At 33.2% G+C, this 14,608-nt stretch overlaps 1 protein-coding gene across 1 annotated transcript in view; it reads left to right on the forward strand.

Moving 5' to 3' along the window:
* Nucleotides 1–448: 448 nt before the first annotated feature.
* Nucleotides 449–14,608, forward strand: part of LOC147833832 (uncharacterized) — an 863,518-nt gene continuing 849,358 nt past the window's right edge. Inside the window, exon 1 of the mRNA XM_087281147.1 lies at nt 449–604. The gene's annotated coding sequence lies outside the window, so the exon portion shown is untranslated. The remainder of the gene's footprint in view (nt 605–14,608) is intronic.

The raw sequence follows: 14,608 nt of genomic DNA on the forward strand, positions 1-14,608 counted from the left end.
TGTATAATGTTATTATTATTTGCAGTATTATTTATTATATCCATATTTATATTTGTTTTATTAAAAACAACCTTAGATTTGTCCACTTGTCAAATTTTAGACCATATGGGGCATGGCAGGTGTATTTGGGAATAACTTAGTATTTTGACCACACTTAGTATTATAACACTTAGGTATTATTATAGGTATTATTAGGTACTATTATAACACTTAGGTATTATTAATCATTTATTCGTTTGCTGGAAATTAGAACTGAATTTAGAAATAGTTTTGAAACAAATCTTTGCGCTTAACAAACTAAATTTATTATTTATAGGCTAATTGATGTCTGTGCTGTAAGGTTTCCCTATCCACGAGAGCAAAAGCGAAAGTGAACTTACTTTACGTCATGTTAAAAGCAATGCGCTTATGGCACGACGCAGCTGGCTCTGAAAGGTAATGGAAAATGAGACTCTGATTGGTTTATTCTCAAAACACACCTATAACTCATTAAGAAAATAAACTCAACCCTTTTAGCCCATGCGCCATGGCGCAAAGCGGATTTTCCCGTCCTTAAGTTAGAAAAAATGCATTCTGACACGCCCTGAAAGCGTTTGCGCCCTGCGTTTTGCGCTCTGCGCATGGACCGTCAAAATAGAGCCCATTGTCTGCATTGATTTACATTTTAGTAGCCTACAATAAGCTTGCTAGTACAAAGCAGATTTTTTTTTTCTAGAACATTCCAGTAAAGGGTTACAGGCCAGACTGAGTTACTACAGGTAGTAAGGCTACTACACCTCTAAGTATGCGGTACATACAAAGCAGAAATAGGCAATATCTCTTGTCATAAGCGTACAGTACACATTAGCAAAGCACCTGAGTGTTAGTTTCTTACATTTCCTCTTCATTTATCTACACATCACACAAGCATAGGAAAAGGTATTCACAGTATTTCACCTAGATGAAAGCTTCTCATTCTAATGTGTGCTCACATTTCTACTGACTAAACTGACTCACTACAGTGAGGCCTAAGGGAATCTTTAGAGTGAGAAAATTACAGTTGTTTAAATTAGCATGTTCCTAGAGTTTTTTGTGTACTGTACATGCATAATACTGGGAAAATCTCTCCTGTAGTGAGTCAGTTTGGTCCCTAGAAATGTGTGCACACATTAGAATGAGAAGCTTACATCTAGGTGAAATACTGTAAATGCCTTTTCCTATGCTTGTGTGTTGTATACACAAATGAAGAGGAAATGTGAAACATTTATTTCTGCTTTGCGCTGCTGTGCGTTTTGGTTCTGTCGATGTAATTCGCAGATGATCCCTAAAATTGCGTGCGTGAATATCCGGCGAATATCAAACCTACTGTAAAACCAACTTTACCGAGCTATTAAAGCGTGCTCTTGTGACTGCTTTGATGTCGACACATTTTGACAATGCGGTAACATGGTCCAGCACATGTCCAGCTCAACCCCCTGAGGTAAAACATGACCTTTGTTGATATTTCTTTGCTTTGATATCAGATGTTTTCTTATTTTTTTGTGTTTTTCATGTGAGAGGTTTGGATAAAAGTCTGCTTCTTTCAGCTCATCACATGGCCATAGCCTGACCCTCAGAAGATGTATCCCATGGTTCAGCTGTGACATTATTATGCAATGAGTTTGAAGCTTAATTTTCACACATATTTTCTCAAGCTTTGTCCTCCCTTCAGAAAAATCCAGCTTAAACCAGCCTAGGCTGGTTGGCTGGTTTAAGCTGGTCGACCAGCCTGGTTTTAGAGGGGTTTCCAGACATTTCCTGCCTGGTCTTAGCTGGTCAGGCTGGGAAATGACCAGCTAAAACCAGCTTAACCAGCCTAGTCAAAACCAGCTATGTCCAGCTTAAACCAGGCTGGTCAAGCTGGTTTTAGCTGGATTTAGCTGGTCATTTTCCAGCCTGACCAACAAAGACCAGGCTGGAAACCAGCTGTAAACCCCTCTAAATCCAGGCTGGTCGACCAGCTAAAACCAGTCAACCAGCCTAGGCTATTTTAGGCTGGATTTCCGGCAGGGCTGGCATGACACATTTTAAACTATTGTTTGGATGTGTTCTTTGTAATACTAACAGGCCCAGTGTCTTAAGAATTCTGAATAATGTTAGATTATTACAGCAAAAAGAGTTAAATTAAATAAAACATCAACCAATATCTCACTACACTCTCAGAAATAAAGGTACACAAGCTGTCACAGAGGTGCTACTCTTCCAAAAGATAGATGTTTGTACATTTTAGGTGCTACATATAGTCAAAATTACTAGCCATCCTGTCAAATTAAAATTCTTTTAAAAATATATCCCGAGCGATGTTTAAAAGAGAGTTTTTGTCAACACATTTTAAAGATAATAGCTTCAATAACTAATTTATAATAGCTCATATATTTTGTCTTTGACATGATGATGTACATAATATTTGGCCAGTTATTATAAGATACTATCAGATTAGAGTGCACTTTAAAAAAATGACTAGGTTAATTAGGTTGACTAAGGCAAGTTAGGATAATAAGGCAAGTTATTGGACAGTAGTTTGTTTTGTAGCCAATCGGAAAAAAAGGCCGGCTAATAATACTGCCCTTAAAAATAGTAAAAAAAAAGAACTGTTTTGTTTTCAGCAAAACTAAAGCGAATAAGGCTTTGTTTCTATTATTTAAAAATATTATACAGGGTGTCCGCGTGGGTCTTAAAAAGTCTTTCGAAAACTGAATTTTAAGCCTTAAAAAGTCTTCAATTCACTAAAATGTTGTGTTTAATTGTATTATCTTTCAGTTTCTAAATGTGTTTGGTGACTAAAATATTATTTTAATAAATACATCTCTTTAGGAAATCTGTTTTGTTTAAATACACCAAAATACATTGCCTTTATTCACTGAAATGGATAAAAATTTTCAATTTCAAAATGTTCTGTACTCAATTATGCTGTGCACTGTGCATCTTTCATATAATATGTTTACTAAATGACAGAAAATATAACTATACAAACTGTATTGTAAATAAATCAGATAAACATTTGCACATTAGTTAATAAAATTATTGAAATAGTATATATATATATATATATATATATATATATATATATATATATATATATATATATATATATATATATATATATATATATATATGCACAAACATTTACACAAGTAAATAAATACTCAATGGGCTGCTAAATGAATAGATTTATATGTATTATTTTTTGCATCTGCTGCACAACAATGCAGAGAAATTAATTCATGTTGGTATCTGTTGGATGTTTTATTTCCTAGCTTAAACAATACTAAATACTGAAGCAAAGCATTTAGATTTGTAGCCCATATATTGCTTCATTCAACATACAGTATGTCCCTAATATTATATTTACTTGGTCTTAAAAATGTCTTTATTACAAACTCCTAGGTCAACAGAAATACAGCTAAAGCCCCTTCTGTCAATAAAACAGAAGTCATGGTGTCATACGGTTAATAAATCACATTTAACAGAAGTCATTTGATGTATCTAAGAGAGGAAGGGCATGAACTTCTGCACGGACATAGTAATGCAATGTAAAATTGATCTTTTACACTATAAATGTCTTGTTCTGAGATTAGAACATAGAAAACCAGATGTCTTTTTCATTGTCATGCCTCTTTAATCTCCTCTTGATGCATGTTCAAAAAGTCTTGCACTGCAAAATAAATAATAATACAAATACTGGACACGGATATTTTTAAAATACATGTTTACAGTGTCATCATTTGCATTTCAAGCAACTGGGGAAAGTAAGCTTAAAAGCTATTGGAAAATATTGATTTTACTAGTAGTGAAGCTAGCTACAATAAACTCTGAGACTTTTATTTTGGATTCTTTGCAAACATGGCGGATGTTTTCCGTTTCTGATACCCGAGTTTTTGCTCGTTTTATCATGCAGGTTTTGTGGAAACTGTTTGTGTACTAAAACTTAAACATTTTGTAAACCCTTATCTTTTTTAAAGCATCTTTTAGACATTGTCGGTTCTGAAGTGCGTCTGCGAGATAGCGAGCCGTCAGTCTGGAAGGCGCTACGTTCAGGTCGTTGTCTCCTCTGGAGGCGTGAGTTCGAATCCCACTTCTGACAAACAACTCTTTTTTTTTTTTTTATTGGTCAAGATATAATTTTTAAACTGTGTTTTAACAATAAAATAATAACCCTGATAACCATGACATTAAGTACAATAGTAAAACGAAAACAATGGCAATTAAATAACAAGAAAATAATAATAATAATACAAAAAGCAAAGTATAGGGGCAAAATTATCAAATTATATAACATTTAAAAAGTTTTTACGTCCAAGTTACACAGTTTTTACATTTCACATTTTTGTACTGTAATTAGTCGCAAAGAAAATCACGAAGGTAAAGTTGGTTTTATATTTGCACATTCAGTCTCTCAACTTAATATCATTTCAGAAAAGTGTTCTTGGCAAATTTCAAATAGTGAAATGATATTAGCAGCAAATGACTATCAAAATACAACATTGTTCAGTCTATTACATAGTGCTAATATCCGCTTGTTAAGTGGTGACGTGTTTGTGAAGTATGTAATACTGTTTCCGGGTCCAAGCCTCCATTCACTTGAGTGGAGAAAGGATTCATTTATGATCACTTTTTATTCATATCGCACATTAAAGTTAATTTTATATAAAGTCATGCTGCATAACGAATACCAAAATTTTAACAATTTATAAAAAAAATGAATCACTTTCTGGCCATCGGATATTAGGCATGGACATATATATTGCGATCGTGACTTTAGAAAGTATTACATCGCTTTGTAAACGTTTATTATTACCATTTCATGAGTCTCCCCATTCAGTTGAATAGAGCGCTTGGACCCGGAAACCGCTCCGCATGATGTCACACTTAACAAGCGGATAGTTTTGAAGTCATCCTTGCATGCTATTTCACACTCAATATTCAACTTAGCGTGGTAAACAATATATGGGCCATTAAAGGAACAAACGTGCGTATATCAAACCTACTTTACCTCAATAAGAAAATTCTGCAAATTAGGTAGGAGGAAGAGAATTTACATATGTGAATTTATTTACCCATTATAAACAAATTGCCTATATAGTCTATGTTATGTCTGTCAAGAGAAAACTAACAAATTATATCGCACAGAAAAATCAATGCTTCTGTTAAACTACTCTTTTTTTATTCATGGAAGTGAGTGAAATAATGTCACACGACACCAGCGAAGGGTTAACAGCTTAATGGAGATCTTGTTCAACCTAAAGGCATGCATAATTAATGCTGTTTTTTGGTACCACGAATAATATATATTTCAGGAAATCATACAAGTAAAGTACAAACTCAATAATGTTACAGCCCTTAGATATTAATTACTTTTCTGCGATTGAGGTAAAGTTGGTTTTATATTCGCATATTCGTGCTTTCTCCTTAATAATAATTTCAATTTTTAAATGTCCGCCTCAGCTGGAATGGGAAAATGATGAAAGCCCGTTCCTGCCTATGAATAAAAAATTATAAAAAAAAAAGATATTGCAACTTTTTATCACAGAATTGCATGATAAAAACTTGCAATGCTGCTATATAAAGTCTAATTCAGAGATATAATGTCGCAATCCCATGATATAAAGTCTGAATTTTGAAATATAAAGTCACAATTCAAAGTTATGAAGTCAGAATTCTGACTTTGTCTTGCAACTCATTATTTTCCTTCCCCTTAGTTCTTTATTTATCAGGGGTCACCACAGTGAAATGAACCGCCAACTATTCCAGCATATGTTTTACGCAGTGGATGCCCTTCCAGCCGCTACCCAGAACTGGGAAACACCCATACACACTCATTCACTATGGCCAATCAAGTGAAGTTTAATGTTAACCTAATTTCGAGAGGAGCATGCACTCATGACCCAGCTGGCCCATATTAGCTAATCACGATCCTCCAATCAAAGGATCCTAAGTTTCTATATAGTAAACCCTCATTTCCTTTCTACAACTATCTTTGTCTGGAAGAAACCCCCCTCCCCCGCTTCACCAGCAACCTTCTTGCTGTGAGGCAACAGTGCTAACCACTGAGCCATCATGCCACCTGTCATGCGATCTAAATTCACAATAAGCTTTTTTTTTTTTCAGGCTATTGAAAAGCACACAGAATATAGTCCATTAACGCTAATTGTCCTGAAATGATTAATACACATGTATGAGCTTTTTTATTTCTCTGTATGTTTAGCACTACATATTGCACAGAAAGCTTTCATTATCCATGTCAGTTATCTTTGAACTTTGCAGCTTTATGAAAGGTTAGTTTGATGAAATATGCAGCGCTACATTATGCTCACTCGATTAATTATTCACATTAAATATCCATTTTATTCGTGGCCTATAAATTAGATTGTAGGAGTAATAACTGTTTAATCATTAATCGACTTTTCTAATGTTAACTGGAACGCTGATGGATATTTCAAAGCACTTTGCCCCAGTTTGATGATAAGATGACATCAATATCTAATTAAACTATCAAGTGTTATATTAATGAAATGATGAATAAAAGTGGGGGCAAGGCAGTGGCGCAGTAGGTAGTGCTGTCGCCTCACAGCAAGAAGGTCGCTGGTTCGAACCTCGGCTCAGTTGGCGTTTCTGTGTGGAGTTTGCATGTTGTCCCTGCCTTCGCGTGGGTTTCCTCTGGGTGCTCTGGTTTCCCCCACAGTCCAAAGACATGCAGTACAGGTGAATTGGGTAGGCTGAATTGTTCGTAGTGTGTGTGTGAATGTGTGTGTGGATGTTTCCCAGAGATGGGTTGCGGCTGGAAGGGCATCCGCTGCGTAAAAACTTGCTGGATAAGTTGGCGGTTCATTCCACTGTGGTGACCATGGATTAATTAAGGGACTAAGCTGACAAGAAAATGAAATGAATGAATAAAAGTGGTGAAAAATAAAAGAACAGGTCATTCAGTCAGACTGACTTAAAGGAATTTTACTTGTTCATTTATTGATTAGTTGATTTCTTTTAGTCATGATTGAGGAAAAGTTCCCTAAAAGGAAAATGCATCCCATAATCATAAAACAAATATTTTATCCAAAAAAATCTAGGTTAATTGTGTATACATTTTTTTATACCCACCATCATTCATTCATACAAAAATGAGCCCCATTAATCATTAAAATAACATTATCATTGCAAAACCGCCACACCTTAAACAGGCTTACATTTGTTAGCATTAGTTATATAACATGAGCTAACAATGACAACATGCATTAATACATTGCTTAAGCCATAAGCATGCACATTCAAAGATTAATGTATCATTCATTGTTGCCTCATTTTCCTTTATTAGTTAAACTGTTTTTTTATTATTATTAACAAATACAGAATTATACAGTTCTATACAAAAAAATACATGCCAGTGTGTGTGTGTGTGTGTGTGTGTGTGTGTGTATATATATATATTTATATTTATATATATATATGTATATATATATATATATATATATATATATATATATATATATATATATATATATATATATATATATATATGTGTGTATGTATATATATATGTATATATATATATATATATATATATATATATATATATGTGTGTGTATGTATTTATATGTATATATATATATATATATATATATATATATATATATATATATATATATATATATATATATATATATATATATATATACATTCAGTAATTGAAAATCTTATATTCCTTAAGAATATTATAAGTCTTCTTTGCTTTTTTTATTAACAATGTTCTCCAAACTTGTGCTGTAGTCTTTAGTCTCTTGAAGGAAATGAACAAAATTTGGCTTTGATCCAGTCCATTTTTATATATATGAAACTTTCCCAAAATAATAAAAAGTTGTACTAGAAAGGTAAATTATTTACATGTATTAACATAATAAATGCAAATGTCAATTTTTTTTATTTGAATACAATATTTGTTTTCCTTCTTAGAAAATTTTCCACATCCACCCAGAAAATCCTTGTGTATGTGCCATCACAAAACATGTGGACAATAGATTCCTTTTCCATGCGACAAAAATCACAGGAATAATCAATATCCAAATTAAATCTCTCTAAAACCTTTATCTGGATGTAAAATTTTAAATGTAACTTCTTTTACTTTGTTATTTATACAATATATTTCATAGGAACGCCAAGCTTTGTTTTATATTTATGAATACATTGGTACATTTTAAATGATTATATATTACTGTATCACCTGTTATAATATTTCTAATATATTTATTAGTATAACTTAGTTTAATAATAACAATATCTCCTAAAAAAAGGTTTTCTTTAACATATTTTCCTTTTAAGAATTTATTTCCATACGCAAAATGAAGAAGCTGTTGTGATATGGCATCAAATACAATAGCATACTCTTTTGGAGTAACTGAAAAACCAGATTTATTTAAAAATTTACTGTAAGATAATAAATTACCGTTTAAATTTAGAAGTTGTCTAACTAATACAATATCATTTTGATATCATTTTTGGAAGAAGAGAGATTTATTTTTATATTGAATACATCTATTATTCCAAATAATATACTTGTTTGGGGAAAAAAAATTGTGCTTAAATACCAGCATCCAGGCCAATAAAGCTCGTTTGTGAAATTTAGCTAATTTCACTGGAAGTTCATCAATTTTAAAATCAATACTCAACAGAAATTAATTCACTAACATTAATGCAAGCTAATTGTAAAATGTGGCCTCGTAAATGAAGTTTTAGAAGTACATTATTGAGCATCACTTTAAACTAAAACACAAGTCCAGTTCATTTAAAACCTAAATATTTGATGAGGATCCATGAAACGTGATAGTGTGGGCATTGAATGGGGTTTTGTTATCATATTTCAGTGTGGTTTCTGCGAATGGACTTACAGTGACAATAGATTTTGCTGTCCTGTATGAACATCTGTTCATCTTGGCCTGAATGCATGGGTGTGTTTTGAACTGAACTTCGCTTTACATACATTTTATCATCTTGACAGGATGAGAATAAAGCCAGACATTCGTTGCACTGCAGCAACGTTTTCTCATGGAATAAATAGAATGGAATAGAATAGATCTGTGCATCCTAACGCACAAATATGAATAAGAATAATAGTTTATTAGGCATTTATAAAATACTTTTTCTAGGATTAGTACAGAAAATGTTATCACAATATTACACATTTGTATGTTTATTTACATACGATTTATTTTTGTTTAACTGCTGCGTCACCACTTTTGTAAAGCATTTTACATTTGACTTTAAACTTTTACTAAACATGAATCGCCTCACAGCTAGAAGGTGGCTGGTTCGAGCCTCAGCTGGGTCAGTTTCTGTGTGGAGTTTGCATGTTCTCTTTGCCTTTGCGTTTGCATGGGTTTCCTCCGGGTGCTCCGGTTTCCCCCACAGTCCAAAGACACGCGGTACAGGTGAATTTGGTCCATAGTGCTGCATAGTAAATTGTCCATAGTGTATGATTGTGTATGGATATTTCCCAGAGATGGGTTGCAGCTGCTGCGTAAAACATGTACTGGATAAATTAGTGGTTAATTCTGCTGTGGTGACCCTGGATTAATAAAGGACTAAGGCAAAAAGAAAATGAAAAAATGAATGAACGAACGAACGAATAAACATGAAAGTTAAGTTAGCAATTTGTCATTGAATTTAAATTAGATATAGGATGTAACAATTGAAACTCACTAAATTTAACGATTACTAAATATTAACTTATTAAATCTAAAAACTTATTAAAACTCATTACTCATGATTATATTTTCTCGCTATTTAAACAAAATGAGATTGAAAACAGTTGAGTAAATGACAAGCTATGTCTTTATTAATGTATTTCTGAATATTTCTTTGTGAAATTAAAATATAACAAAACTAAACAGAAATTTTAGAAACAACCCCAATCTCTTTATATAAACAAAGTAAGGTTTTTTTGTTTTTGCCTGTGCTCTTTTCATTTAGAACTAGGGGAAACCGCTGCATTTTTATAATGATGCAAACAATGGCGCAGCTTGAGCAGGCTTTAATCTAAATTATAAATATGTATTGTTTCACAAACTGAAGCAAAATCGGAATGGTCTGACTTTGGTTTGGTGAAACTATTGTCCAAAAAGATATCAAAGTAATCAACAGACGAGCTGAGTGAGATGCAGATTCACTCTCTGCCAGCAGGTGGCGCTTACGCATCTTCTGTGTTACAGCTGTAAACTGTGTTTTGTGTATTCATGAATTGTGTTTTGAAGTTTCAAATTGGATCTGTGTATTTATGAACTGTGTTTTATTGGGAAAAAATATATATATTATTTGTGATATTTTTGTCGCTTCCCAGAGATGGATTGCGGCTCGAAGGGCAACGTGCAGGATAAGTTGGTGGTTCATTCCGCTGTGGCGACCCCGGATTAATAAACGAAAGTAAAAATGAAAAGAAAATGAATTATTTTTGTTGCTTGTTCTTTTCATTAATCACTTGTATTTGCATTGCTTAAACGTGATATATTAACTGAACTTCTGTTAAGTGTAATATGCTTTGCATATAAATTAAGCATTTTTGCAGAAGTAGATGAAGCTGATAGAAATGCAAAGGCCTGGTTGTTTAAAATGAACTAAACTTAACTAAATAAGCTCAACTTCCTGTTAGCCGAGATTGGTTGAAACTGAAAACAGAATATGTGCAGATGAGAAAGTTTAATGCTTTTAATGTTGAACAGAGAATTCATAGAAAAGGAGGACGTATGTATGGGTGCGGCCAATGGAGAGCTGGAGAATGATTGACAAGTGACAAGTGATGGGAAGTTCAGATCATTTTACTGACTCGGATCTTTGAGTCTCGTTCATCGAGATGAACGAATATTTTTTTCGAGTCATTTCGTTCATTTGGTTCAATTTGCCAAAATATTATTAAAATGTTATGAATTGCTTCCAAACACATCTACAACTAACACAAAAGGTTGATCACACGACAAATAAGTTATAAATAGAATACTATAAGAAGGAGAAAATAATAATTCAGCTCACCTCTTCATGTCTTCAAATGTCAGTGGTTCGTTCATGTTACACGTTTCGAGTCTACTGGTTCTTGACTCATTCGTTCATCACGTGAAAGAATGACTCAAACCCGAGGACTCAAGAGATGAACGGATCATTTCAGTTTCCGGCTCTAAACGCATATGATTGGCTTCTGCCTTTCCGCAATGAACGACTCAAAAGACTTGAAATGAACGATACCACCTGCACAAATGTGCGCACGCGCGGATGAACGAATCACTTCCTGAGAGGACTCGTAGTTCCCGAGTCATATTGAAGATTCTTTCAAAATGAACTAATCGTTTATGAACGATCCTTTACTAGTCAGGAAATAAAAGTTGTTGTGCACCTCCTGAATGTAACACTTGCGTTGCATTGAGAATAACAGAGTTCTGCAAATCGAATTATTAAAATGTATTCAATAACTTACAAATTTTTCTTTGACATTGAAAAAAAAACCCTCCCCTGACCTTTTTATTGAACACGCATGGAAATACTTAGATATTCCAACAGTTTTGAGCTACAAATTTTATTTGTGTATTTATGAACTGTTTAAAGTTACAAATTGTATTTGTGTATTTGAATTGTGATTTGTGTATGATTTTTTTTATCTCAATGTATTATTTTTGAGACTGCTCTGGCTCCATAGTGATGGGCTTATCTCAGTCTTACCACAAGTTCAAGCAGGAGTCCTCATTCATTGAAAACACAGGCAAAGATTATCATCTCAACATCTACCAAATCACACTTCTCAGCTTCAAGTTCAGTGTTTGAGGGTCAAAATAGACTATATTTAGGCAGATAATGATGATTTTAGACTGGCATTATGCCAATTTGTTGCAAATATGTAGGTTTCAAGCATTTTATTTTCAGAATCTAATTATTTTTAAGGAGACAAAAACTCCATTATCTTCATTATTTTTCCTCTTTGAAACTTTTGTAGAGTTTTTATATTCACAAACAGCCACATTAAATGAAAGATAATATCTGGAAGGAAAAAAGCATGGCAGGGGCACTTTCATTATAAACCGGGAAATGAAGAACTAGATTTCATTGTAACGTCTCCTCGGGGGAGCGGAGTAATAACTGTTCACTGATAACATTTACTATTAAATATGGAGTCATTTCAGGACAAATGGGTTGCTCTGTGCAAACACACCACCGGCAATATGTATTGCTAGCATTTCGTCTGTGTGTCATGGTGACTACACTTGTAATGAAAGCAAGAACCAGTTCTTCCAGAGCTTGAATAATCACAGCAAATCCAGTCTGAAAGACTGACAGAGAGCAGGAGGGGTGTGAAACATGACTAATATGCTTTGAGATTTACATGCTGATAGAAATGTTTGCATTGGTTCGTTCTTTCACTGTTGAAACTTGCAAGTCACAGTGAACAAGGCTTGAAAATGAATATTTGCATGGCACTGGAAACTTCTAAACGTATTGCTCTGGAAAACAAATCTGAAGTTGACAGAAAATGTACATTCTCAACACCGCACAGTATTTTTGATTGCAAATGCACAGTCACTTGTATAGGTCTTATTTTAAATGTAAGATCAGCAGCTTTTTAGCTATCAATTGCTCTGTTGTATCTGTTCATGTGCTGAACTGGTATTTGTTATTCATTAACACACATTTTGTTTAACTACACTCTAAAAAATATTGTTTAGACAAAACAAAACAAATTAACGCAACAGTTTGCATTAATATATTCAAGTTACGACAACATCTGACAAAATGAGGTTCAGACAACAAACTTTATTTTGTTAGCCAAATCTTTTCCTCTTCAATCAGAGGCATTTTTACTTAGCATAAACTCCATTTTTTAAGTTGAGAACTCAAAAAAATAAGTTGTTTCAAATATTTTTTTTAAATTAAAATTGAAAACAAATCCAGTGTTATGTGCGTAATTGCATGTTTTTAAGTTTAGAATCTCAAATAAATTAAGTAGCTGTAATTGTTTATTTATTTATTTTTTTTTTAGCAAATTTACTGTTCATGCTTGTATGAAATACATTTCACAACAGCATTTTTGTTTTTCAGTATTTTTTTTTATAAAACAGGTTTTTTGTTTTACAAAACAAAAACATGTAGTGTTCCATATTATCAGTATAAAAACAGCAAAAAACATCAGTGTGTGGAAAAATACAAAACAACTCCATTAACGTGGAAAAATTGAGTTATCAACTAAATTTTTTTGGGTTGCTACAAGTTAAATATTGTTTAAAAGTAATTGACATTTTTGTTTACTTTTAAATTAGCCGAATTTTTAAATTGATGTAATTTTCAATATTTTCCTGTTTTGAAAACTTAATAAAATTATTCTGGCAATTTAAAAGTTTTATTCTAATCAGCATTTTAGAATTTTTAAGTTACAATAATGTATTAAACTATGTAGTGGTAACAGATCTCTTGAGTTATTTTTTAGAGTGTACCTTTAATGTTTAGTGCACTTCAACATTCCTTCATTCCTTCATCTCTAGCAGATCTTAATCAGATCTTAAACACATTTCCGGAAAATCTTGAATCTATCACATATAGCAAAAAAGGAACACAGGCCATGCTTTTCCCTACAGAGCAAAATACTTAATGGCTGTTAAAAATACTCTAATGAGTACAGTATATTTACAATGTTGTCATTGTCATGTGACCTATGCTTCATTTGTCATTCACAAATCCTAATGGGATAGTAAAATGTTCATATACTTCAGAAAGAATGCAAGACATTCGGACACTTTGAATAAGGTATGCAATGTACAGTTATAGTCCCAATACCAATTCTATTTTTACCCCTACCCCTTAGCCTTTGAAACAGACTGTGAAGAGGAAGGGCTTCAAAATGTACCCCTAAGTAATGGGACAGCACTACAACACCAGCACACATCATCATATGTCATCATGATCTCTTGCTTCATATGAGATCGACGATGGCGACTGCCGTAGTTATTCCAGTTGCATTATTTTTTGGTGTTCATCTTCAGGAAATCACTGAAGGCAACATTATCATCTTATCATAACAATCTAACGTGGCAATAAGCTCATAACTGTACTGTGCATTTACACTCTGGCCATATTCATCTATACGAAAACTATGTGAACATTATACCAAACACTGTAAAAAAAAAAAAAAAAAAGGTCATTCCCAACCACTAGACTAGGCTTTGCACTTTTTACCGCAACCAACCCCACCACCAAACCCCCTAACTTCCCTTACGAACATTTAAACTTAGAATTAAACAACAGGCCATCCAACGTGCTGTTTTTTTTTCAGAAGGTAAAGCATTAAAAAAAGATTTCTACCTAAAACTGTTCTGTTGATAGATATAATACAAGTCAATAGTGACTGTCACTTTAAGAATTTAGTACTTATACATGCACATTAAATATTGATACCCAAGGCTTCTGACACACTTAGGTCTTGTGGAGTGACACAATTGCTCTACGCAAGTAGCTGCACATTATTTACAACATTATTATCACGTTTAAGTGAACTATCCCTTTAATAATAGACAATAAATAGCTGTTGCATAACCAGTGCTTTCATTGGCCAGTGATGTAATGGCATTATTCT

The sequence above is a fragment of the Danio rerio genome, chromosome 14 (assembly GCF_052040795.2).
Source record: "Danio rerio strain M-AB ecotype USA chromosome 14, GRCz13ab, whole genome shotgun sequence".
Taxonomy (NCBI): Eukaryota; Metazoa; Chordata; class Actinopteri; order Cypriniformes; family Danionidae; genus Danio; species Danio rerio.